At 41.9% G+C, this 23,203-nt stretch overlaps 1 protein-coding gene across 3 annotated transcripts in view; it reads right to left on the bottom strand.

Annotated features, from left to right (window-relative positions):
* The window catches only part of NTM (neurotrimin), a 942,893-nt gene that overhangs the window by 547,622 nt on the left and 372,068 nt on the right, over positions 1-23,203 (bottom strand). Inside the window, exon 1 of one of the 3 annotated variants that reach the window (XM_077894217.1) lies at positions 9,676-9,694. The exons of the other annotated variants lie outside the window; for them this stretch is intronic. The gene's annotated coding sequence lies outside the window, so the exon portion shown is untranslated. Of the gene's footprint in view, positions 1-9,675; positions 9,695-23,203 lie in introns of those variants that run through there. 3 annotated transcript variants of the gene reach the window in all.

Here is a 23,203-nt window from a genome sequence, read left to right as displayed (position 1 = left end):
GGAGCCTGAGGTTCCGTATTTGTAGCAAGTTCCTGGGTGGTGCCAATGCTGTCACTCCTGGGACCACTTTGGTAGCTTGTCTCTAACATGTTTTCCTGTTTGGACTTCTCTCCAGACTCATCATTTCTACCTTCTCCACTGCAACCCTATCCTTTTCATTTACTTACCTCTTTTAAGTGCCTAGAAAAACATCTCTGTGTGATTAGTCATAAACTTTTTCTGTCCAGAATACTCTTCTCTCCCTTTTCTACCTGAAGAACATCTATTCCTCTTTAACACATAACTCAAGTTGCATTTTATAATAGAATCTTTCCTTGAACCCTCCACCCCACAGGAAGACTTATTTGTTATTTACTACTCTTTATGCCTGCTGTGCCAGCACAAGTGACTCATAGGGCACTATGTATTAAGAATCTGACCCATTCTCGGGATGCCTGGGTGGCTCAGTGGTTGAGTGTCTGCCTTCAGCTCAGGTCATGATCCCGGAGTCGGGGGATCGAGTCCTGCATCGGACTCCCCTCAAGAAGTCTGCTTCTCCTTCTGCCTGTGTCTCTGCCTCTCTGTGTCTTTTATGAATTTAAAAAAAGGAGATTGCAGCCCAGGTGGCTCAGCGGTTTAGCGCCACCTTCAGCCCAGGGCCTGATCCTGGGGACCCTGGACGGAGTCCCACATCAGGCTCCCTGAATGGAGCCTGCTTCTCCCTCTGCCTGTGTCTCTGCCTCTCTCTCTCTCTGTGTCTCTCATGAATAAATAAATAAAATCTTAAAAATAAATAAATAAATAAATAAATAAATAAATAAATAAATAAATAAATAAATATTTTTAAAAGGAGAGAATGTGATCCATTCTCAACAGATTTTGTTTGTGTACCTACTTTCCTTACTAGTCTATAATACTTTAAGGGCAGAGAGACTGTGTCATATCACTGATACCTAGCACACCATCTGTCTTATTTTAAGTTCTAAATAAATAGATTTTATAAGAATGTATGAATATAAAATGAAATAGAAGAATAAATTGAACACAGATTTGAAATTTCATATATAGTCATATTAATTTTCTATTACTGCATAAGATGGTATTACAGACAACATAATCTATCTAGGCTGAAATCATGGTTGTTAGCCAGGGCTGTGGTCTCAACTGAGGCTCTGGGTTCTCTTCTGAGCTCACTGGCGATGGTAGAATGGATTTCCTGTTCTGTAGGGAGGTACCAAGGTTCTTGCTAGTTAACAGCTCCTAGAGACTGACTGGATCTTCCTCCCATAGCCTTCGTGGGCTATTCACAGCAATGCTATTTGCTTTCTTCCAGGCCAACAGGAGCACATCTGCCTGACTTGCTCTTTCTCTCTAGTCTTCTATGATGGAAACTTATATAATGCAATGTCATCAAATTTGCCACATAGCATAGCCTAACCAAGGGAGCCATAATAGAATATCTCATCATATTCATAGGCCCTGCCCTCACTCAGAGATGGAGGATTACACACAGGCATGTACACCAGAGGATGAGAATCTAGGGAGCATCCTTGAATTCTCCCTACCACATTAGTTCACTGCAAAACTTGAGATCCTCATGACAAGTTTGTGAAAATGGAAAAATAAGTCAATATTGAAGAGTAGGGTAAAATGAGACATATATATATATATATAATATATGATCAAGATATGAGCTTTATACCATCATGATATGCTAGTGCTGGATTAAAAAAAAAGTTATGTAGTTTAATTCTTGATTTTATAAATGAACATAAAATTTAAGGACCTTGAAATTTGAGGTAGAAGCAGCATTCCTGACTACTGCTAACATGATCTTTCTTCTACCTTAGACTTGCCTTCCACTCCAAGCCATTGCAAACAAATAACATCCCCTCAGGCTTTGACTAGTTAAGTGTATGAAAAGGGTCTTCACTAAAGAATTAAGTCTGATCAGTCATTCTTAAATTTCTTGCTCAACTTTATCAACTCTAAATAGAATCTTAAACTCCAAGTTTAAAAGAATATAGCTGATGGTTTTTGAAGTGAGACTGGCAGCTTACCTCTTTGCAAAGCATAAGTATGCATGGACCCAGTTGCATTAGCTTCAATTTAACCTTCTGGAAAGCCAGTCACCAGCTAGTATTGCAGGTAGAGGGTGTCTGCTGCTTTCCTACAAATCCATGTGTATCCTGGGATTTGAATGACAGCTGCTTAATGTTACTGAACATACCAGGTTTACCTTCTCATCTCCTGCATTGAATGGGATTAAATTTCCGAGCTGTGACAGGTGATGTAACGACAGTATTATCAGTTTTTAAATTTTTTAGCACTTGCTCACTCATGACTTATTCCCCTGGGATAGTTCTTCTCTTCCCCTGAAATCCACCAATGATCTATTTATCATAATTCAATATATTCATCCATCACCATGCAAACATAATTGGGTCAAACAGTTTTGCTCATAGGTAAAAACTCCCATAGGCAATTATCAATTCCCTTTATGATTAATGTAAAAATGATAGTGTTTCTATTAATGGAAGTGATGTGGGAGCATTCATAGTCCTATACTGTAGATAAACTTTGTCATTACACTAATACAAAGCAAAAATTCCTGAAGCAAAAAGGAACTTGGTAGCACCTGTAATATCTGAGCATTGCAAATTTGCCAGGAAATTAGAGTGAACTCACGGCATTACTGACAATACTTTTAGGAACTATTTTTGCAAAAATGAGACTAAAGTTTTTTTTTTTTTAATACCATAATTTGAAGCAAGAATATGGACTAAGAAAGCACACTGTGTGGAGCAGGCAACTTCTTCAAACCCCTCCTAAGAATGGTAGGCATGAGAGAAGAATATCATACTACATGCTTCAGCGAAGACTAACACCAGAATTGCATTTGGAAAACGATTTGCTCACAAAAAAAATGAATATGATAATTCATGGTATATGTATTTCAAAACTTAAAAAAGGCCCCTGTATCATAAGGATGAATTAGAATCATATTGTTCATGAAAAAGATCTTCATTTGCAGTGCTGTGTGTGTGTGTGTGTGTGTGTGTGATTTCTTCATGAAGTGGTGTTTCTGCTTGATGTTAAGTCTTCCCTAAATCAAGTTGTCTAACCCTACCTCCAGGTGGCATTATGAAAAGATACAAACTACAATATATGATGTCAATAAAACACCTTACACATAAGTATACAAGTACACATACATAAGTGTATATATTATATAATATATACATAAGTGTGATGAATATTTATTTTCCCTCTAGAGAACTTAATTTCTTCTAAAACCTTTCTCCATATATGGCAGAAGCAGCTTCTGCTAACAAAAGTTTGTGATTCGACCTTTCCAATTGTGCTATTTTCACCAGGATGTGGCTTCCCAGACAGAGACCACATTTTCAGTCTCATCACACTTCAGTCCAACCATTTGCTGAGTTCCAGCAAAATGGAACGTAAGCATAAGTCATATGTGCTACTTCTAAAGCTGATCCACAACCCCTTGCCCCCCATTATTCCCTCCTCTGCAGGCTGGAGGCTGAAGACTTGGAGGCCCAAAGGTAGTGGAGTCAGGGGACAGAAGGAACCTGGATCTCTGTATCATTAAGTGGTAGAAAGCCACCCTTTCACGATCTAGGAACACCTGCATTGGAATTGATATGAAAGAAAGAGAACTTTCATTTTATTATGCCATTAAAATGTGGGAATTTCTTTGTGGCAACAGCTAGTATTATCAAAACCAATACAAAAATCAAGGCCTTGAAGTAGACGCTGCTAAAAAAAAAAAAAAAATCTAAACTATCTGACAGGAGCTTAGCAGTTTTGTGGTAGGCAGTGAGGAGACAGATCTAGCAAGCTGGAAGTCCCTGCTTGCTGTAGTGAAACATTTGGTAAAACTGTCACCCTTGTTAGCGTGGAAGGCAGACCAAGTGTCTACGGAGCCTGTGCATCTCGGGAAAGAGGTTGGAATGAGCCAGAATGCTAGCATATGTTGGTCTTCTCTTGCTGTGTTTGGCAAGGTATTTCAAGAAAGAGGGAGCTAGTTTGCAGACAGAAAGAAACAGAATAAAAGTACCAGAAATTTGGAGTCGCACAGGTTTGAAACTGCTTCTAAAGGACAAACAAGGTAAAATAAGACTTTAAAAGCCTTTGAGCCACAAATACCCATTAAAATTTCTCAATTAAACAAGTGACAGGGTCCTGGGGCTAAGACCAGATTACGAGCAGGGCTTCTACCCAAGTCTGTTGTTGTATATAGCTTCAAGGTACCGACCATTACTTGGATAGAGAGAGGCTTAGTACAGAAATAAAGAAGGTGCCATGATTGTTCTAGAAAGGGAACTTTTTTTAGTGTGACTTCTGACCCATGGAACTTGCTGGAAACAAATGAAGCAGTGTGGATTATTGTTGTGTCAAAGCACTTATTCTGTCCTTATTAACACAGTCCCAAGTAGTCACTTATTATATATACCTCCCATCAAGACTTGTAGTGGCTCAATATCAAGTTCACATCACCCTTGTTTATTTGTCACAGAAGCCTTCGTTTCGCCATAGGCATTACGTTCACTGAAATTCCCATATTTTTATATATCCTAAGTTCAAAGCTCCTAGAGGAAAAAGCCCAAGTATATGTAATTCTTTTCAGGGTGTGTCTAACTAACACAGAGCTACAGTATTACCACGTATACAAAGTGTTGCCTAATGACTATTCTTTCGGGAGAGAAGAGATAATCGGAATTGGCATCCGGAAGAGATATTCCCTAGATGCACACCTTGAAGTGGTGTCAGTGGGGTGAAGAGGGAAATCATGGGGGAAATGCTCTCCTTTGGGGATTTATAGAGTAAGGAAAATGAAAAAGGAAACCTTTTCAATTTTGCTGATTCTTGCTGTCCAAAAATCGCCAAAATTTCATTTCGAAAATCTTTGCCTCGTGGAGAAGCTCACCTCCAGGGAGGAAACACGTGATCTCTCTGCTTGTAGCAAGTGCTGTACACAGCAAAACAAAACAAACAAAACACCCTAATATTAAACCATGAACCAGGTGAACTAATAAATAAAGATACCAACTGTGGTTGAGCAGTTATGCTCCATCAGTAACATTTTCAGGGGACGGGCCCCGTGCAAAGTGTTTCCACATGTTTTTTTTTTTTTCTGGGATGAAGCTGACTGTGTCCTGTAAAGCACAGATTTAGCTTTATAGCTAATCTGTAGGAGTCTTCTGCTGAGTTACAATCAGGGACACTGAAATGGGAGCCGCAGTGAGGCTTATAGCAAACTGGGAAAGCCTGCACCTTTGGAGTTACTATTTCTAACTTCCAGAAAAACAAAACTCCAAGAGAGATGTGCATCACTAAGGCCTTGAAAATCAGCAGGTAAGTGAGAGGAAGAAAAAACGAAAGAGGACACACGTACTCGTTTTCTCATGAGTCACCACAGGATCTGTCCATCCCTGAGCTCCTCTCAGCAGTTTTGAAATCTGAGTCTGCTCTGAAAGCCACAGGCATCCTAGGAAGGAAGTAGCCCACAGCAGCTCTCAGATCATTAATGATATGCTCATACTGATGCTGAGGCAAAATTATCTTCACCTTAAGTTTAATGCATTCCTGGAAACCACAAGGACAGCTCTGAGGAAAGACCCTAATGGTAAGTGATAGAGAAAACTTGCTACAATTCTTGGCGACCACACCATTACCTAAAACAGAGATGGAAAATTATATTTGGAGCCAAAAATATGACCTCCTCATTTATCCTGCATGTCATGAATTAATCTGCAGCAAGTAGTTGCTCTATTGGCCTAGCTGGCATGATATGAAGAGGAGAAAACTATTCCAGAAAGCAGAAGGTGGGGAAATGTGTATTCTCATGCCAAAAAAAAAAAAAAAAAAGGTTCAGTGACTTTTTTTTTTTTTTTTGGTTCAGTGACTTTTGAAAATGATTTCTCCAGCTCCTTAAGAAAGTGTGTGTAGTTGTGTGAAAAGTCAAGGGTTAATGTGAGTGATAAGAATGGACATCCTCAAGGGGAGACAGAAATGGGGAGAAGGAAGAAATGAAGAAGCACATCAGGGTTCTCCCTAGGATGCTGCTGCATAAGAAGAAATTGAGGTTGTAAGGGGCAAAAATCAGTGCCTGAGGGGTAAGAGGCTTAATAAAAGTTACTAAGATAAAGGAAAGCTCTTGGAACAGATGGGTCTCCCACTGACACTTAGGAAGAATTCACTGACGATTAAGTACTCCAAGCCTGGTGGAAGGCTTCAGAGCAATTTTGGAATAACAGAAGAAGGCAAAGTCAATGACACCATAGCTATTGACTATTTTGTTTAAAAATGGCACAACAGGCAATGTCAGGAATTGGACGTTCCTAGCACTAGTGAGTCCAGGCTTTAACACGCTTCTGGGAATTATGCTGTGGGTCAATGAGTCATTGCTGACAGCATGATCCATGAGAACTAAAACCATGTAATAAAAGGGAGGAAGATCATGCACCACTTACTCACCTTAAATGAAGAAGGAAGACATACTGAAGTTGGAACACAATCAGGTTATACTACTCTTGGATAAAGATATCGTATTTGACAAGACAATGTCTGACTTTGTGTGGCTAAGGTGATGAGTTTGAGGTCCCACCTTAGTCATGAGAATGGAGAGAGTCAGAAAGAAGGGAGGGAAATCTCTGGAGACAAGGTCAAGATGTCCACTAAACTTCTTGCTGCATGCATTTACAACACATTTCTGATTTAAAATATGCATAAATATGAGAATGATGTCAAGGAAAGGAATACGGAAAATGCTGACAGCAGCATATATGTGGGACATTAGTGATATGGGAAGCTAAGGAAAAGGTAACTCCACTGCTTCACCCATGGAAACATCCATAAATAGCATTGTGAAATGGTCTTATTAAGAAAGAACTAAAGGCATCTAGGTGACTCCTTTGGTTAACCATCTGCCTTCGGCTCAAGTCATGATCCCAGGGCCTTTGGATAGAGCCCTGCATCAGTCTCCGTGCTCAGCGGGGAGTTTGCTTCTCCCTCTCTCTCTTCCCCTTGCCCCTGCTTGTGCTCTCTTTCTAATTTGCTCTCTTTCAAATAAATAAATAAAATATTTTTAGAAAGGTAAGAAGGGCAGCCCAGGTGGCTCAGTGGTTTGGCGCTGCCTTCAGCCCAGGGTGTGGTCCTAGAGACCCAGAATCGAGTCCCACGTCAGGCTACCTGCATGGAGCCTGCTTCTCTCCACCCCCCCTCATGAATAATGAATAAAATCTTTTTAAAAATGTAAAAAAGAAAAGAAAAGAACTAAAGTGAGAGCAGGCAGCCCACTCTTTGGATATATCAGTGTATCTGCTATTCTGCAATCATCTTGGATGATATCAGAACAACAAATATCTCTACTCTTTGTCTAGCAAATCCCTACTCTTCCTTTTAATCTCATCTCAACTATCATCTCCTCTCTCTAGCATTCCCAGCTCTTCCCAGGTAGAGATACCTATCCCCTCCTCTTGGATTCCCTAGTGCTTGTTATAAATACCATATGTGAGTTTTCTATTGTTGCAGGACAAAATTCCCCCAAATTGGCATCTAAAACAGCACAAGGTTATTATCTCACGGTTTCTATGGGTTAGGAGTCCTTATATTTTAGCCAAGTGATCTGCTCAGGATCTCACAATGCTGAAGTCGCGGTATCAGCAAGCCATATTGGCATCTAGAGGCTCAATTAGAGAATGATCACTTTTGAGCTTTCCCAGATAACTGAAAGAATTATTTCCTTGTGACTGACTGGAAGACTGAGTCTTATTTTATCATTGGCTAGGGATTACTTTCAGGTCCTAGAGTCTGTCTTCAGGTTCTAGACTATGACTACCATTCCATGGTCCCTCTCATAGGCTGTTTTTTTTTTGTTTTTGTTTTTTTCCAGGCCAGCCGGCAGGAGGCCATCTCTCTGACACTCCATCTTATCTTGATGGTCCCAGGCCTGATTAGGTCAATCTCATCCAGAATAATCTCTCTTTTGATTAATTTTAAGTCAACTGATTAATAACCTAATCACAGAGGTAGTATCCCATTATATTTATGGACTCTACCCAAACTCACAGGGAGGAGAATATACTCAGTGTACAGGCAGGTGGGAGGAGAGACATGGGGCTCATCTTGAAATCCTGCCTACCATGCTCTATAAACTGCCAAGATGCAGTATAATCATCATATATATTATGGCTAGGATATAAATAGTATTATATATTCACAATTATATTGTAAATTTTTGTGTACATATGTGTTTCATGTATATATATAATACATATATTGTTATATATGTATATAATACATGGATTATCATATATGTGTATTTTATACACACACATATACACAGTCTGCCCTGGAGCAGACACTATGCCTTTTCCAAATCAGGATCACCCACAACTAGCATGATACCAAAACACAGTAGACACTAATAACTTCTTTTAAATTAATTGACAGTAGGAAAACAACATATAAACAAAGAACAGCAAAACTTGATGGGATATTATGGAAAGTAGATTTGGAAATGACATAGGAAAGTAGATAATGGAAAGAAAATTATAGTTTCCTAGAGAATATGGAAGAAACCTAGCAATGTATCCACTTCAGCCCTCATGTTTCACCCCAGACTTTTTTTTTTAATTTTTATTTATTTATGATAGTCACAGAGAGAGAGAGAGAGAGGCAGAGACACAGGCAGAGGGAAAAGCAGGCTCCATGCACCGGGAGCCCGATGTGGGATTCGATCCCGGGTCTCCAGGATCGCGCCCTGGGCCAAAGGCAGGCGCCAAACTGCTGTGCCACCCAGGGATCCCACACCCCAGACTTCTTAATAAAGCATGCACTATTTTACACCATATAACTATCAAATTTCTTCTGATATTCTTAAAATCAAGGAGAAACAGCACAACTTTCTTGAAAGTGCAGGTATCAGGGTCCATATTCTCTCCCAGTCCAAGTTCTAAGGCACTTCCATGGGCCCTAAGTAGGGCTTGAGGGAAGATGACAGTGCCCAGGCTTAGAGCAAGGAAGAGCACCTCTCAGCCCAATTTCTGGGGCAACTGTGACTGAAGTCTTCGCATCTTGGTATCTTTGTGTCTAACCCTGTCATCTATGTAATGGATGCTGCTCAAAGCTTGAACCCTGAGACCTTCACATCCAGCAGTGTGGCTACAGAAGTATATAAAGACCAAACTGCACTTTCCTATGATCATAAACAAGAGTAACATAATTGATAAAACTCTTACAGTGAGATGGATGCAGCATTTTGAGAATCCTGAAGATGTCTTTTATCAAGAAACTACATTTTAAAATTATCAGCCTTGTTCTATAAGCTTTACAGCTGGAGGTGGTGGATTTTTCCAGCTTATTCAGAATGGTGGGCTCTCTGTTTAGCTCAGCACATGCTTCAGAGGATCTCTTCATGTAGGTCACTGGGGCTATAAAAAATGTGAAAGGAAGCATCATCCCAATCTGAGCATCCACAAAAAAGCAGAGTCCAGGACACAGAACAATAGCAGAAAGAACTGTGCCACCCACAAAAAGCTATGGATTTTGAGTATAAGGAAAGACACAGGTAGTGTCTCTTCAATAACTGTTCTTTCTGACCTAATCCTGACTCAAGAAACATTGGCTGAGGAACACGAGGCAGCAGGCAGTGATACTCATCATACTGACCATGAAGCTGCAGAGCAAAGTTGTGAAAGGCCAGTGTTCCCAATTGTCCCAGGGATCAATGGCAAAGCACTGGAAAAGAAACAATGAACAGGAGACTTCAGGAAGCTCCAATTCATTTTCATGAAGCTCAGAATTTTGAGATTTCTGCATGTGGCATTCTCATGAGGGAAATATCATGACTTATAAAGCCAGGGCTCAGAAGTGGCCACAGCCCTGCAGCCTACAAAATAGACCTAATTCCGATGAGATTTGCCTAAGAACTCATACAAAGAAAGCTGCCCTGACTGTTCTTGGAAGCCTGAGACAGCGTTGTGTTGTTTGGAACTCAGTGCTTCTGCTGCTGATGGAAGAGAGTCCCTGCTGTATTGACCACTTCCCATCTCTAAAGATGGGCTAGGCCTACAGGTCTATCCCCTTCCTTTCCCTCCCCTTCAACCTTACTGCCCTGAGCTCTCCACCTTCAGTAAAAAGGAGGAGGGAAACACAAGTCTGAGCCTGCTCAGCATTGGCCAGATGGTCTCCCCTCTCAAGGGGAGGGGCCAAGCAGCTTAGCTGAGTTAATGATTTAATTAAAAGTAGATGAATAAACAAAATAGCAACATAGCCTGTTTGGACCTTGTCTCATGATATTTCTGTAAGAAAACATGAGTAGAATCACACTCCTGCAACACCCTCCCCACTCCACTGGCTCTTCCCATGGGAGGAAGGAGAGACCTATCTGACTGATCAGCCTTGAAAACTTACTGAGTTTGTGTGCTCTGCTGGACTGGTACCTCAGGATGCATAATCTGCCTCCACCACTCCGGGAACAGCCCACTGGTTAGTGAGAGGCCTGAGGTCAGATTGCTAGTCTACTTGGACTGGATGGACATCTGACCTGTTGGCATATTTCTCAATTGGTTCAGGATATGCAAGGCAGGGATATGATTGATGTTGCTATCCCCCAGCCCTCCCTCATGCACAGGTAGCAAGAACTCAGCATTTGCAACCCATGGACTTGATTCTAGTCACTGGCTGTCACCTTGAGCAGTGTTACTTCTCAATAATGTTCTGAATCTCTGTTGCCTCATTTGTTAAAAAAAAAAAAAAAAAAAAGGAGGAAAATTTGCTCCACAGGCAGTGTTGTAGAGCCCCTACAGGACAGCATTATCCAAACGCCTGTAATTAATGAACTCAACATATTTTGATCACCCAAGAAAATAAAGGAAGCAGTAAATGCCTTAGAGATAGCAGAAGCTAGTTACTGATGAACACTCATTTTTCTTCTTTGTTCTTTAATTTCCTTCTCTTTCTTTCTTTCTTGCCTCCTTCCTCATCTTGCTTTTACATTGGAGTTTCTCTGCTAGCATTTTCACAGAGGCATAAAGCTTGAAGAGGGTTTGAGTGCTTTTCTCCCTAATTGAAAGGATGGTTTCAGGAGAAGACTTTTCACTTTAAAAAACTAAAAATATCAAATCATTGGAGAATCAAATACAAACTGATGGTGTGGAAAAAAGTATAGGGGATTCAGAGATAGGTGTGAAATGTTAAATCTGGGAAACTTTAGGAGAGTATTTCTGTGAGATCCACAACAGAAAAGTTGCCATTAAATGCTTAATTATATGTTGCTTTCATAGGAACTGCCTGGACAATGTGATATATGCTCAGTTTTTGTACTAGGCAACTTATACCAATGTTTAACAACTTTCTGACCTTACTAAGGTCAGAAACAACTAGGCAACCTATACCAATATTTAACAACTTTCTGACCTTACTAAGACCCTCCATATCATCTGTGAAGATTTGCATTAAATTTGATGAAACCAGTAGCACTTAAATGAGCTATATTATTGAACATTACACAAACTTCACACTTTCAAAAATAATACAAAAATATCTAAGTCATATTATTTATTTAGTCGACATTGACGTAGGGGGTCTGGATCCCATAGATTGGAAATCATGATTTACTCTCTACTTGTGCTATTAGAACCATAAACACTTTCACTGCAACTACAAGTAGTAATAATAATAACAGTAGTAGTAGTAGTCGTAGTAGTAGTTGATGTATTCAGGAATTACTAAGCACTTTATTAGGATTACTTTGTTTAATTCTTACAACAATCTCTTTGGCGATGAAGGCACCAAGGACTCCCAAAAGTTAAAGTAATTTGTCCTTGAACTGAGATTAGGAACCCAGGCCAATTGATCCTGGAGCTTGAATTGTTAACCCTTACATGTGATTTACTGCCTTGCCTGTAGTTCCCAGCACAAAAGAAAATACATACAAGTGTGATTTCTAGTTAATCACATTAGTTAATAATTTGAAAATAAATAGGGTTGATGAATATTGTGGAAGACAAGGTTATTGTAACAAATCCACTGGGGAAAAAAAGGAGAGGAATATCCCCATGAAGGTGAATTGAGGGAAAAAAAAAAGAATTAGAAATGGGACAAAGAGGGGCTGGATCTGAATATTTATGCTTCCTGTTATTCATGTGGCTGTGCCTGAAATGTGATGTGTAGAAATGAAAAGCATCTGATAGAAAAGGAAAAGAGTCAATGGAAAGGAAAAAGAGCACATTGTTACAAATAATGTAACTTATATTTTTAAGATCACTCACACATATAAGCCAAGGAAGGAAAGTGCTTCAATAAGATCATAATCGGAGGACAGGTGAAATAAAGGAGGTTGGTCTGATTTCTTTGGAGCTAAGGTTACAAACAAGAGGTGCTCTCAGCAGAAAGGGAGCCTGCTGTGTGCCTCCTGGAAGCAGGACTGTTCTGAGTCCCAGCGTTCCCAGTCAAATGTCAGTTTGGGGCAACGATCTTGACGTACCCACCTTTATGGAACAAAGCTGGCCTCTCCCCACTCCCCGTCTCAGGTGTATCTGATTCAGCTGCCTTTTTCCCTGACACACTCTGCCCCTGGCTGACCACGTAACTGTCCTACTATGCCCCCAGCTCCTCGCTCCCAAACATACTCTCATCCACATGTAGGTTTTTGAAGGTAGGTGCTGCATCACATCTTGAATGTTAATGGATCCTCCTCCTGAGAAAATGCAACCTCCTTTACTTCCCATTATACGTGAACTACTTCAACCCTCAAAGGCATGTATGGCCATACAAAGTCAGGTAGTCTTCCCATATGCACATGTTTACTGAGTGGCGGGTCCTGAGCAGTGTGGCAGGGGTGGGACTGTGAACCAGAGCCCAGCTTCATGAAGTTTACACCTAGGGGGAGGACATGCTACAAAACCCAAATGAGCAGAAAAATAAAATAACTTCAAGGATAGTGTAGTTGTTACGTACCCGAAACATATAAGATGCTTATAAATGTGTGGCAGGACATGGGGCCAAGGTTAATTTAGGTAAGGCTTTTGGGGGAAATGACATATATGTGGAGGTTTACAGGATGAGAAGACAGAAGCATTTCAGGAGCAGGAAACTGAATGCAGTTGCCTGAGAGAAATGGAGGTGGAGCCTGGCCCAGTCAGGGAAGGTCTGGGGCCTGGCAGATGATGGAAAATGGCAAGAGATGAGGTCAGATCCTACAGATATTTAGATTTAGGCCCTGGCAAGAGGTTGAGAGTCGCGGAAAGCCATTGGCGGGTTTAAAAGTGGCAATAATAGCACTGATTTGCATTTTCACATGATTAGATACGCTGCTCTACAGAGAATGGACATGAGAGGTGGAAGAGGGGAAGGAGAAAGCTGGCTCCCCAGAGGGAGGAGGTGCTCACATGGCTTTTCCTTTCTGCAGCTGCTGGTTGTGCAGTTGGAAGGAATATAGGAGTGTAGCTGAGGAATACCTGCGGTGGGCATTTGCTGCCTGGACTCACTCCCCATGAGCTGGGAGGACCTTGGCATGTTTCTTAACCTCTCTGTGTCTTGATCTCCTCAACTCAGAGATAAGAATCACCCTCACCTTTTAGGGTGGCCATGCTGATTACTCAGATAATGCAGGAATGGAAGGCGGTGTGCACTGAACACTGGCTCCGTGTTACCTCTGTAACTGTTTCGGGAACCTCGGGGGGGGTCTGGGAGGGAGAGAGCTCCTGGCCGTGAATCGAGAAGGCCTGATGGCTCCAAAACGATAGTTACCCATAGGCATCAACCACAGGCCTGGTCATTTGCAGCTATTATTTTATTTCATTCACACCAGCCTTGCTGTGTACATACTGTCACCCTCATTTTAGATATGAGGAAAATGTGGTCCAAAAGAGCTAGTCAACTTGCTCAAGGTCACCTAGTTAGTGGCAGAGCCAGAATTCGAGCCAGATCTGTCTCTTTCCAAACCCCAGGCTCTTTCCACCAAAACGGCGCATCCATAGCACACACCTGCATCTCAAACACATCTCAGGTTCTCAGGATTTTGCGGCATCTGTGTCTCTCAGCACAGGGTAGCCTGTCTATGGAGGGCCCCCAGGTAACACAGGGAAGAAAGAAATCTGCCCACTCCAAGCCTTATAAAAAAAGGACAGAACAGACCCGTTCCATCTGGTATTCCATCAAGCACAGCCTTGCCAGGTAAAGTCTGGGAATGAGGTTGTACCCACTGCTGAGTACCAAATGTTATATAGCTAATTAACCACAGAGATTTGGGAAGGAACCCATTAAAGAGACCAAATACAGCGTGAGGAAAAAGTAAATGGTAATGTTGCTGCTTATTACCATTATTGCCATTAATATTAATATTAATACTATTACTCAGCTTTATTATTACTCTGATATATCATTATTATTGCCGTCTCCCAGCATCTTCTGCATAAATCTATCACCAAATGTTTTAGAGGTTTTAATATCCTTATAGTTATGTAATTAAACAAATAGAAATAATAGTTGCAGAATTGCAGAGTTACATAATTATTGCTCCACAATGGAAACAATAAATAAAACTTACTTGCCTCCATAGCAGTTACATTAACAACAATAGAAACATTGAAGGCTGAAGCTGAAGAATTATGTAATGCTTACATAATTAAATAATAAATTATCCTAGAACTACGGGGACATGCACTCTATAAAGCAGCTTACGGAATGGAAGAGGAAAGGAAACCATTAAGGAATACAAAAACAAAAAAAAAAAAAAAGATTTGCCTATGGATAAGAGCAAGGCCACATGGGCCCAGCGTGAGGAGCTCTGGGGACTGTAGTATGAAGACCCTTCCGCTTCCCATTCTAGATTCAGACACATGCGTGGATTTTATCAACCCTGGCACACAGAGTAATTTGTCTAAAGCTATAAATCACTTGGATAATATAATCCCTTTAACTGAACAGTTTACCACATGCGATACACATTTCATCTCTGTGTTTTAAATTATCTCAAAATTTAGCTTCAGTCTTGCTTAAATATTATACAACTGCTCTTCAGCTACCTGCACTGCCTCCATGCCTAGTACATGCACGTGGGAGAGGAAGCCTACCAGGGGTTCGGAACGATACTCCTTTAAACATTGAGATCATTAAAATGCACAATCCCTGTATCAGGATGTTTCTGTGGTTGTGTTATCACAATATTAACATACTCAAATACTGGGAAAGACAAAGATGTTTGATGCTAAATCAAATACCGGATGACTGACTGACTTGCTAATATTTTTATCCCAAAGTTTTGCAGTTAGGTTACCTCATTTTATTAAAAAAAAAAAAGTGTGTTTATTGAGGTTTAGTGTGAGGGACAGCATTATATTCTTGAGGATATAAATATGGGCACCTGGTCTAAAGACTGAGCTCGGATTGGGATGCCTGTGCATAGCAACACATTTTGCACTCTGAATCCACCTGTCTCCCTGGGTGTCAGCAGACCGAGCCCATTGTTGGGATGAATGGCACGATGGGATGTTCCTGGAATGCCAGCAGCATGCGGTATGAGTAAGCACATGGCATCGCTCAGCAGTGACAATGGGGAGGCAGAAGGCTCCCGTCCAGAGCCAGCGGGGAACAGAGCCGTGGCCCGCCAGCCTCTCTGTAATTCACATTTCAAGGAGGCTCTCACTTCTCCATCAGGCCTGTTCTGAGAGCAGCCAGGTTGGACCATTATCATAATGGGGTCACCTGGGAGTCTGGGAATAGACAGGGGAGCAGTCTATTGGGGAGAACTAATTGACTCCTGTCTCATTACTTGGCTCAGCTTGACAGGCAAACTTAGTGATGGGAAAAGAACAGCCTCCAAAGAGGACCGTGCCAAGGAGGGGCCGAGAGGCCACTGCACCTGCCGGGCCTGGGGGAGTGTAAGTGGACGGCCCAGTGTCAGCCCCACAAATTCAGGTTGTAATTTTCCGACATGCGGCTCTGGCTCGCCCCTGGCCTACAGGGAGAGATGCCGTCCATCTGTCTGTGTTGGTGAGCTAACCGTGATGAAGGACACTCAAAATTCAGACCCTTCCGCATCACTCTGTCCCATCCCTGATATCTCACCTTTAAATCCTATGATTAAGATTCTTTGGACCCTTCCTCAGAGGAAGGGGAGAGTAGAGCCTTATCTAGGTGTGCAGGCTAAGTTTCCATTGTGCTGGGGCTGCAGGAACTTTTACAGGGTCTTAAGGAGTTAGCATTGTTACCCTGTGCCACATCGGAACCTAGGAAAGCATGTTTGGTTCCCCTCAGTGACTACTGAGGGGGCTCTTGGAGGCACTGTGGGTTTGTTGGATGTCCCAGGGCTTCAAAAGTAAACAAATTTAGTATATTTGTGGGCTCAGACTATCATGATAAACACCATAACATGGGTGGCTTAAACAACAGATATTCATTCATTCAAGTTCTGGAAGCTGGAGTCCTAGATCAGGGGGCCAACGTGGTTGGGTTTCACTGAGAGCCCCCTTCCTGGCTTGCAGAAAGTTGCCTTCTCACTGTCTTTGCATGGCCTTTCCTTCTTGACAGAGAGATAGAGAGAGAGAGAGAGATTGAGAGAGAGAGAGGTCCTTCTCTCCCTCTTCTCCTATTCTGATAAGATGACGAATCCCATCATGAGAGCGCCACCCTCATGGCCTCCTCTAACCTTAATTGCCCCCGCCCCAAAGACTCCATCTCCAAAACCATCATAGGGGAGATTAGGGCTTCAACAAATGGATTTGGAGGGAATTAACCCCTGTTTATTCCCAGACTCCCAGGTGATGTTCAATCCATAGAACACGCGGGTTTGAATTCCAGCTTCCTCTTTTTCTTACATGTGGATCCTCCATGACTTCAGTGACTGAAATCTCAGCTGCCCCACCTGTATAAGGTGGCTAGCAACACCACTGAGCCAGATCACTGTGAGGAGTAGAGGAGTTAATGCAGAAAAAGCCTGTGACACGTACTAACTTTAAAAACTACCCCTTCTGTTCCCTCCGCGTTGCCTCTTCTGAGGAGTCTTTGATCCATAGTAGCATCTCTACCTTCAGGACTTCCTTCCTGCCCCCATCCCATGTGGGCAATGTCTCCTTTTCGATTCTAGATTCTCTCCATCCTGATGAGCTGGGCTGGGTTGCACCCTTCTTTCTTGGGAAACAACAACAGAAGTAAGAATCACCCCTTAGGAATCAGGAGGGAGCCTCCGCCCTTGGGGGTCCCATCAAGAATGAGGGCACTGTCAGAGGGTTCTAGAAGATGTGTGGAGGTCATTTTCTTTCACCATGGTTCCCCAGAAGCGGGTGTCCTAGGCCTGCTCACCATCCTGTGTGTCCTGGTCCTGGAGCCCCTCTTGCCTCACTTCAAAGTCTCAATGACGGTGGCACCAAGTCCCACTACACGGCCCCGTTTCCATGCGCCTTTTCCTGGATACGGAATCCCCTGGCCCTTGCTTCCCAGCCCCCAGACACCACCGATTCTCTCATCAGGGTTATCTCTATTAACTGTTGCCAACGTCAGTGCATTGAAACCGTGCAATGTTAGACACTTCCCCTGACTAACGTCTTTGTACTGAGCGGGGGAATCAGAACGGAACAGATGTTTTAAGGACTCCATAAATCCGTGAAGATAAAAAACCACCCACCCAGCACTTTTTAACAATGCGCCATGCTGATGAACCAGCATATCGGAAATACCAAAATAAATATAAAATCCCCCTGAAGCCTCAGAATAAATCTTAGTTTTTTTTCCCTCTTTTTCCCCCCTTATAACCTACACCAGACATCATTTTTAATACTCAGTGAAGATCCACAACTGGGAACAGAAGTCTATAAAAACGCTGCTGCTTCCCTCTGAAGTGACCCAACGATCAACCACAATGTGCGTGAATCACCCTCCAATTGCTTCCTGAAAAACTCATTTCACTCTCCCCCAGAACCTTCTCCCTCTCCCACCACATCCAGTGTTGTCATGTTTCCTCTCATAACTCCTTGCTGAATTCCAATGAGGTTTTCTAATTAGCCTAATTAATTTTCTGCCCAACTTAATAAGACTGTCTCTGGTTCAGAAATAATTGGACTTCCCAAACACCATTTTCTCTCCCTCTGTTTCTCAGTGGTGAGTTGTGATCCAACCTCCTTTAATAATTCAAAATTAGCTTCTGTTTTTCAGATGATGGGTTCATGTTCAGAGAGTTATTTAGTTTTTTCATTAACACTCTGACATCGCCTTCTCCCTCCTATAAAGAATACCTAAGAAAGCACTAAAAATAAAAATGAAACTTGGATCCTTTCTTGGAGAGATAAATTCATTTGGGATCAAGGTTTCAATAGATTCTTGCTTCCTATCCTATCAATTTGGGGAAAGTGATTTAGTGACCTGGATGAAGTAAAGTTTGGTAACAGCTATGAAAATAAGCCCTAACGAGCCCAAGGATAAACGCCACGAGAAAGATCTTAAATATGTTTAGGCAACCAGCCTCTGATAGAAGAGCGGCCTTCTTTCTGATCTCTTACAAATTTTTGTATGTGATGGTGAACTTGTTACTATGGGCAAATGAAATTGTTGTTCAATACATCAGTGTGTGTTCTCCAAACAAAGGAGTCAGAAATAATAAGAAGAAGGGATAAGAGCTAGGGAAGGGGGTAAAGAAAGAAGAGTTGATAAGTCAATGAAAATGTCTACGTTCCAGTGCATATTTGAATAAAATCTGCAAAGCTGCATAAATCGAATACTATCTTCTGTTGGCTCTCGGGTTCCAGAATGCCGGGTGATCTTAGCCTATAGAGCATTGGTTTTGCAGCCCCAGGAATACTTTACTTGGAACCATGAAGATGGAATTATTTTCTCATTCCCTAGAAAGCCTGAAGCATTTTTTTTTCTTTTTAAGAGAACTTATAAATATGCCGATGAGCAGTACCAGGGAATCAAGAGCAGAGTAAAATAGTGGCTTCTAATCCTTCCCGTTGCACCAGAATGGCACAGCTGGGACATTCCTGCGTGAATCTTGTTATGGCCGCCATGTTCCAAGTAGAATCACAAAGGTGTAGGTGTGAAGGTCTTCACAGAATGTTCTCCAAATAATAGCTGCAAGGGTACCATGCTGCTCTGCTCTTTGCATTATCTTCAACTAAACTTTTCAAAAATGAAATGTCTCAGCTTAGGCAGTTGGACGCCTAATGTCCATGAAGATGGGTAATCAATTCCCTTATGTTGCAATAGTCACTGCTTCTATATCAGGACTCATCTGGACAGATAGATGTTTTAAGACAATATGATTCAAAAAAAAAAAAAAAGACAATATGATTCAGAAAACTCCAAGTGAACCAAACTGGGAAGACTTTCACTCTCTGTATCTCTGTATCTCTGTCGCTCTCTAAAGGAGCTCTGGGGATGTGGTTTCGAAGATAGTACTCTTTAGTGAATGTGAAATGCAACTCAATTTTTTCAAATGTAAATAAGATTCAATTTCCTGCAAAATGTCCAGAAATGAAGGTTGCCTGTATTATAAGCCCGCATCATGAGAGTTTGGCACAACTAGCTATTGGAGGGCCAAAAAAAAGGACTGAGTTGGATTAGGAAGTTTACTCTCAAAGATGAAAGTGAAAAGAATGACTCTATATTTAAGGGAAGTTTATTCTTGGCCACTCAAATGGAACAACTTAAAACTGTATAAAGTCATCTATACAGGGCTCAAAATCTTGGGTTTTCTTGCTTATTGTTTAGACCACTTGCTTTCAACAGACTTCAATATCCAGTGACCAGCTGGAGGGCAGGGGGTCTTGAAAATATAACTAATTTAAACCCCTAAACTACTCGTGGAGGTCTGTTTAAGATTTTAAGATGGTAGGATAGTATCATCATTGAACCCTTTATCCACATTTCATCATCTAGAATATACTTTATTTATGATTGTGTCTTAAGATTTTTTTTTAAGATTTTTATTTTATTTGTTCATGAGAGACACATGGAGAGAGGCAGAGACACAGGCAGAGAGAGAAGCAGGCTTCCTGAGGGGAGCCAGACGGGACTCAATCCCAGGTCCCTGAGATCACACCCTGGGCTGAAGGCAGGCGCTCAACCATAGAGCCACCCAGGCGTCCCCATGATTGTATTTCAAAAAAGTATTCTCGGGATCCCTGGGTGGTGCAGCGGTTTAGCGCCTGCCTTTGGCCCAGGGCGCGATCCTGGAGGCCCGGGATCGAATCCCATGTCGGGCTCCCGGTGCATGGAGCCTGCTTCTCCCTTTGCCTATGTCTCTGCCTCTCTCTCTCACTGTGTGCCTATCATAAATATAAAATTAAATAAAATTTTAAAAAATAAAAATAAAAAAATAAAAAAATATTCTCTACATTTTAATGTTGGGGTGGGTTTCTTTTTTCAAGTTGGCCACACTTTTACTAATCATCGTCCTACTGCCCCTGCAATGATTAAGTTCCTCTGTAACATTATTACATGGCTTTGAATCGTGGTGTTGCATGAATACTTTATGGATAATCTCCTCCTAAGCAAACAAAACATCAAGCATGACAATAATCACGTGGTGATTTCACCTGAAGCCACACGGGTGGAAGTCTAGAACATCAAGTCCTGGCATTGCTTCCACCTCCCCTGAGTGAAGGGGAGTATCATTTGTCCCACAGCATTAGCGGTAGAGCTAGCACATCCCTGAAAACGAGAACTAGAAGGGCAGGAAGAGAGTCTTCGCCCAAGTCTCCTTTCATTCAGGTTGGCCTTGACCGCGTAGCTACATCCCCCTACTAAGATGGTGTGTGACAAGCAGAAATGCCTTGGGAAAATGGCAAGTCCAGGTGCATCAGTCAGGGGCCAGCCAGGCAGAGACACATAGAAGGCAGAACTCTAACAGGAGGACTTTCATTGTGGGAACTAGTTACACAGTTTTTGGGAAAGGGAGAGAAGATGATGAAGCATCAGCATCGTGTACAGTAGCAGCAGAGGAAGTCTCTACCAGGGCCAGGACTGAAGGGTCCACGAAAAATACGATGTCCCCAGTGCCAAGAGCTTGGGGGTATTACAGAGCCAGGAGTGGCCCAAAGATGGCCTGCTCGCTGAAGGCACCAGCTTTCACTCTGGGCTCTCGGGGGGCGTCCCATGCCTCCACTCCAAGCTGCCCTACCAGCCAAGATTTTATGGATCATAAAATTGCCAGGTCCCCTTTTTAGACATAGCCCTGGTTCTGCTTGAATGACCTCCCGCAGCAGTCAACTGCATAGCAGATAAAGAAGCATTTCCTTTTAATGGCTGGGAATTTACTGGCCATAAATTTCACCGAGTGCCCTCAGGTCTATGTGTTATTGTCAGGTAAAGTAAGTGAGGGGAGTAAGCAGTTTTCACTATCCCCCTTGAACAGCCTTTCTGCTTCTCTTCCAAAAATAAAATAATCCCCAATGTAGCAATTCTTTAACGTGAGGGCGTCCCCCCTCCGCCCCCGCCCAGTTTCTTCAGAGTAGATCAAGCCTTCTCCCTGTTTCTCTTCAATTCCACACCTCCTTCCTTCTCTCAAGAAGCATTAGCTGGCTGTGAAAAGGACATCTCATTCTCTATCCTACTGCCACCGCTGCAACACCTACCTCTTCGCAACACAGAGAGTGTGGGATACTGATAGTGATGATCAACATGACAACCCAGCATCCCTTTTAGAAGTACGCATATTGCCAACAACGTGCTGCTCTCGCCTCCGGTCCAGGCACCACAATGTGAGTGGTTCTGAAGGTGGAGACGCTGATGCCTCCCGGCCGAAGCCTGGCAGTACAAGGAGCAGAGATGGTCCTCTTGATTAGGAGGGACAATACCTGATTCTTCTATTGCCACTCCGCAAATATAACGGAGGGAGATGTTACTGTCCTCATTTTGCAGAGATGGGAACTAGCTTGGCCAAACTCTCAGAATGAGCTGGGTAGCAAAGTTGGGATTAGAATCAACATCTGACTCACTACAAAAATCCACATTATTTTTGCTACATAGTATTGATTCCAATTTTCCATGGGAGTGACATCATAAAATGCAAAACACGTTCAAAAGAAAATCTTTCCACATATGCATTCAAACATCTTGGTGATAATATGGCATGCTGGGAGAGCTGCTAGGTTTAGAAAATAAAAATACAAGACATCTTATTAAATTTGAAATACAGATGAGCAACACATTTATATTTTTTTTAGCATAAGTATGTTCCAAAGATTGTGTGGGACATACTCATACTAGATTTATAGGTTACGTGTCATAAACTGAAATATAGCTGGTCATCCTGTTTTCTTTTTTTTTTGGCAACCCTAAATGTAATCTATCTGTATCTTGATGTCTTGAGGCGCCAGGTTCACTTTGCAGTGACAAGCCTAAAATCCTGTCAAAGAAAATTTAATTGCTTTCTCCTCTGCTGTCATTGCCAGTCTCCACTCCCTGGGCTTACTGGGATTTCTCCTAGGCCAAGAGCAAAACCTCTACCTAAGACCATTTAAATCTGATGTTTCCTGATGTGCCTGACTGAGCTTTTTACCCAACTCCATCAAGGCATTATACATATGTACACATATATGTGGATACACACCTGAGATGTAGCCAGTTAGGAGTGTGGCTCAATGAGTTTTGCCCAATGTATACATCTGTGTAAGCACCACCACTCCAATCAAGATAGGGAACATTTCCATCACCCCAGGAAGTTACCTCCCATCCTTAGCAGTCAACCCCATGGCCCTCCATCCCTACACAAACACTGCCTGCCATGCTTTCTGTCATTATAGATTATTCTTTTCCTATAATTTTATATAAATGGGATTGTAGAGTCGCACCATCTGTGCTCTCCTGTATCTGCCTTCTTTGGCTCAGTACAATCGTTTGAGATTCATCCATACTGTTGCCTGTATTAATAGTTCATTATTATTAATTGTTGAGTCATATTCCGTAATATGGATTCATTGTAACTTGTTTAGCCATCCATCCATTGATAGACATGGATTGTTTCCAGGTTTGACTAATGCAAATAAAGCCACCATTAACATTCACGTACGAGTCTTTGCATAGACATATCACTTGATTTCTCTCAGATAAATACCAAGGACTGAAATGACAGGGTCATATGGTAGATATATGTTTAACTTTATAAGGAATCACCATATAATTTTTCAAAGTAGCTCTAATTCTCTAAATTCGTACCATCAGTTTTTGATAGTTCTAGTTGCTCCACATCTTGAGCAAC

This window comes from Canis aureus, chromosome 3 (assembly GCF_053574225.1).
Source record: "Canis aureus isolate CA01 chromosome 3, VMU_Caureus_v.1.0, whole genome shotgun sequence".
Lineage (NCBI taxonomy): Eukaryota > Metazoa > Chordata > Mammalia > Carnivora > Canidae > Canis > Canis aureus.
Note: the sequence above shows the minus strand (reverse complement) of the source record. Positions and strands in the feature narration are given on the sequence as shown.